Source organism: Suncus etruscus, chromosome 3 (assembly GCF_024139225.1).
Source record: "Suncus etruscus isolate mSunEtr1 chromosome 3, mSunEtr1.pri.cur, whole genome shotgun sequence".
Taxonomy (NCBI): Eukaryota; Metazoa; Chordata; class Mammalia; order Eulipotyphla; family Soricidae; genus Suncus; species Suncus etruscus.
Window position 1 is genome coordinate 43,893,764 of NC_064850.1, and position 4,769 is coordinate 43,898,532.

Here is a 4,769-nt window from a genome sequence, read left to right on the forward strand (position 1 = left end):
AACCAAAAATCTTCATATGAGAAAAGAAAAATGAAACTTTGACCATGATGTGTTTATGTTTGTAGAAAATCCAAAGAAATCTGTAAAATAATTTTGAAACTAAAAATTATAAGTTTTCAGGATACATAAACCAACCACTTTCCTATTTATAGCCAATTAACAATTATATGTTGATACTAAAAAACACAATCATTTTAGCACCAGAAAAAAAGATAATGAGATATATATCTAGCAAAATGCCTTCAAGGTTTATGATGAAAACAACTAGATTTTAGTGAAAGATTAATAGATCTATATTAATGAAGAATTACTCCATGTTTATTAATAGAATGACTTGCTATTACCTGGTTACCAATTCTACCTGATTTCATCTACAGATTCAATGAAATTTTAGTAGAAATGCAAAAAAAGTACATTTATGAGCATTAACTTCACATTCTAAAGTATTTTTCTTTTTAATTTTGATTAAGATACCATGACTTACAAAGTTGTTCATAATAGAGATACTTCAGGCATACAATATTCTAACACCAATCCCACCACCAATGTCCCCTCCACTCCACTAATGTCCCAGATTCTCTCCCACCCACCCCCAGTCTATCTCCCTTGTCAGGAATATATCAAATTCATTTCAAATTATTTGCTCCAACAAAACAGCAAATGGAATTATCAGAAAATAAATCAATAAAAGTAAAATAAATCAATAAAAGTAAACTTGTGATTATCGATTGCTAATTAATTTAACCAATATAAATAAGATGTTAATTATTATTTAAAATGTCTGAAATCCCCTAGTTATCTAGGAGTAAGCATACTTTTATTAATCTAATAGAGGGCAACCATATGCACCATGCATACTGTCAGTGCCACATGCTGGGAAGTTGATCCTGGTCTTGTGCTTTAGTGAAGCAATTTTAATGCTTCTTGCTTTTTGTAAAACTGGGTTCAAGCTATGAATTCCCCAAACTATTTTAATGCTTCTTGCAAAACTGGGTTCAAGCTATGAAATCCTATGTCTATGAAGCTCTGTAGCATTTCTTAAAATCTGAATGATAATCAAGCTGGGTAAGGTGTTTGTATTGTTGAGTTTTTTGTACTATATGCTTTCAAACTCTTCCTGCTTAGAGTTTCATCTGATAGGTCTGCTATACATCTTATGAGCTTTCTATTGAAAACAATGTGTCTTGGGTTTTTACTTGTTGAGTCTATTTTTGCTGGAACACTTTGGGCTAATGTATCTCAGTACCAATTGTTGGGGGACCCTAGGGTCTGAACAAGGAGGAACACCATTTTGTAAAGGAGCACATGTCAGGTTTCTCTTTCTCAAGCCTAAGTTTCCATTAACACTGCCCTGAGCTATCTGGCCATACCAGGTAGCTTATCTGGAAAGGACACTATGGAGCTCAGGAAAGTACCCTAGACAACAGCCAATTGTCTTAAAGATCATCAGAATCTAGAACCTTCTCATCCCCTCCCTATATAAACTGGCTTGTGACCTGGGCAGGGATAGTATCCTCTGGGAAACTGCCCAGAATGACCAGTTTGAGGCTTGTGGCTGATGGAATAAAGTTTTGTTTTGCCTTACTCAATTTTGTGGTCTCATCCTTTGATGCCATACCCTAACATTGTGTCAACCCACTTGGTCAGCAAGGGTAAATTTTCATCCTTGTGGTGTGTTCTGGACCAACGACGTTACCCCAGCTAATAACCAGGAAAGAACAGGTTCCAGAGACACATTATTTCACTCCAACAATACTTATATAGGATAAGAGGAACTGGGGTACATACAGGTTGGCAGGGGCAGGGACATCCTAAAGTATGTGGGTGCTTATGAGCGATGGATCTACTCAAGAAATTACGTGCTGGGACCAGAGTGATAGCATAGCGATAGGGCATTTGCCTTGCAGGTGGCCAGCCTTGGACGGACTCCAGTTTTATTTCCAGCATCCCATATGGTCCCCCAAGCTTTCTAGCAGTGATTTCTGAGCACAAAGCCAGGAGTAACCCCTGAGTGTAGCCGGGTGTGGTCCAAAAACAACAACAATAATAACAACAACAAAATTGCATGCTGCTCATGAAAGTTAGTCTTCCAGGCATTTGTGTAGATGGGCAGAGAATAAAAAGAGCAATTCCAGACTAATCCTTTCGTATCTTCCACAGGTCTAACTACAAAGACTCAATCCAGCACTGCAAAACACTCAAAGATCAATAGGAAAACCATGTAGAAGTCCACCAACCTCAGTAAGCAAAAACAGTATCACCAAAGACATAACAAAGACATAACACTAGAATAAATATTAAGACAATGTTTTTAATGACACAATGGTGAGGGCATCTCATGAGTTCAAAGAAACAATGGCACAGGTAGTCAACAAAACACAAGAAAAGATGAGCCAAAAGGAAGAATCAGCTACAGTCAGAACATGGTGGATGACATTAAAAAGTCAATAGAGGGCCAACTGCGGGATGGAGCTGTTGGGGGAGCTCCAGGCTGCCTGAACAACTAGGCATAGCAGGCCCAGGGAGGTCTTGTCCATGGAGTGGGAGAAATGCCAGGACCCTGCCCCGACCTCAGCCAGCATGCAGATAGCAGGGCTGTCACTTGGGCAGCCATGATTTTAGTAACCGAGCTCCACTACTTTGCAGACACGCAGCCCGCCTACCACTTCCTGAAACCCTAGTGGGACTTATTCACAGACTACATCTCCATTGTCATGTTGATAATTGCCATGTCTGGGGGGCACGCTGCAGGTGACACAGGACAAGATAATCTGTCTGTCCTGTAAGTGGGTCATCAGGGACACCTGCAACGTAGCACCCAAGGCCACCTACTTCAACACCAGCCTTCTGGCCAGCTCCACCGCTCCCACTGCTGCTGCTACTGGTCCCACAGGCATCAAGTATGATTTGGACAGGCACCAGTACAACTACATGGACACTGTGTACTACAAGAACCACCTGCACTGGTTTGCCAAGTACTTCCCTTACCTGGTGCCCCTTCACACCCTAATCTTCCTGGCCTGCAGCAATTTCTGGTTCAAGTTCCCTGCACCAGCTCCAAGCTGGAGCACTTTATATCCATCCTGGTTAAGTGCTTCGACTTGCTCTGGACCATGCTGGCCCTGTTAGAGACGGTAGTGGAGAAGAGCGACCTCAAGCCGGCCTTCAGCAAGATGAACGGCTCCATGGACAAGAAGGCATCGACTGTGAGCAAGGACGTGGAGTGCCCATGCTGCAGTGCACCAAGTTGCGCCTGGAGCAGGACATTGTGGACAGCTCAGAGATGGGCGTGCTGGACAAGAATGAAGGTGAGCAGGCTGTTTGAGAAGGTGATGAAGTTCCAGACGCACGTGGAGGAGGGCGACATTATGTGCCACCTCTACTTTCCCTTAGACCATCGTCAAAGTGGTCAAGTTTGTCTTCATCATCTGCTACACCATCTACTACGTGCACAACATCAAGCTCAACATGGACTGCAAGGTGGACATTGAGAGCCTGACGAGCTACCTCATCTACCTCTGAGCCTACCACTGACCACGCTCTTCAAGATCCTGGCATCCTTCTACATCAACCTGGTCATCTCCTACAGCCTCATCTGCATGTACATGCTAGGATGGATGCTGCTGCGCTCCTCAAGGAGAGCAGCTACAGTGACATCTTCAACAGGAAGAATGACTTCACCTTCATGCTGCACCTCATCAACCAGTACAACACGCTCTACTTTAAGCACTTCGCTGTCTTTCTGTCCTAGGTGAGCGAGAACAAGCTGCAGCAGCTGAACCTCAACAACGAGTGGACGCTGGACAAGCTGCGGCAGTGGCTGACCAAGAATGTGCAGGACAAGCTGGAGCTGCACCTCTTCATGCTCAGCATCATCCCCAACATGGTCTTTGACCTGGGCAAGCTGGAGGTGCTGAAGCTAGAGTTTATCCCTGACATGACCATCCCACCCAGCATTGCCCAGCTCACAGGCCTGCATGAGCTATAGCTCTACCACACAGAGGCCAAGATTAAGGTACCCTGCCCTTCCTGCACAAGAACCTCCGGGCCCTGCACATCAAGTTCATGGACATCAAGGAGATCCCGCTGTGGATCTACAGCCTCAAGACGCTGGAGGAGCTGCACCTCACAGGCAACCTGAGCACCGAGAACAACTGCCCGTCATCGACAGGGCTGCGCGAGCTCAAGCGCCTCAAGGTGCGCCACACCTGGACCTCACAACAACCCGACCACCCTGCTCGCCTACATTGGCCTCCCGTAGAGCCTTCAGAACCTGGTGGTCACAGCCAACCACATTGAGGCACTGCCCCTGAGCTCTTCCAATGCCGGAAACTGCAGGCCCTGCACCTGGGCAACAACATGCTGCAGTCTCTACCTTGCTGGTTGGGGAGCTCACCAACCTCACCCAGATTGAGATACGTAGTAACTGGCTTAAGTGCCTACCCGTGGAACTGGGTGAGTGTCCGCTGCTGCGGCTCAGCGACCTGGTGGTAGAAGAGGACCTGCTGGGCACGATGCCCCCAGAGGTGAAGGAACGACTCTGGAGGGCCTACAAGGAGCAGGCCTGATTCCCCAGGGAATCCCAAGCAGTGCCCTACACCGCACCCAGGGGCTGACCCTTTGGCTCCCAGAGACTTGGATCCCTGAGGTCGGTGCCTGTCGGGGAGACGGGAGACCCACAGGTGATCAGTCTCAGCATCTCATGTTTGGACAATCCAGGCCTCCTCCATCCCAGAGGTCCAGCCAGAGACCCAGGGACTCCCCTGACC

General features: G+C 46.1%; 1 pseudogene; it reads left to right on the forward strand.

The window, feature by feature from the left end:
- Nucleotides 1-2,612: 2,612 nt before the first annotated feature.
- On the forward strand, nucleotides 2,613-4,568 carry LOC126003634 (volume-regulated anion channel subunit LRRC8A-like; annotated as a pseudogene).
- The last annotated feature ends 201 nt before the right edge of the window (nucleotides 4,569-4,769 follow it).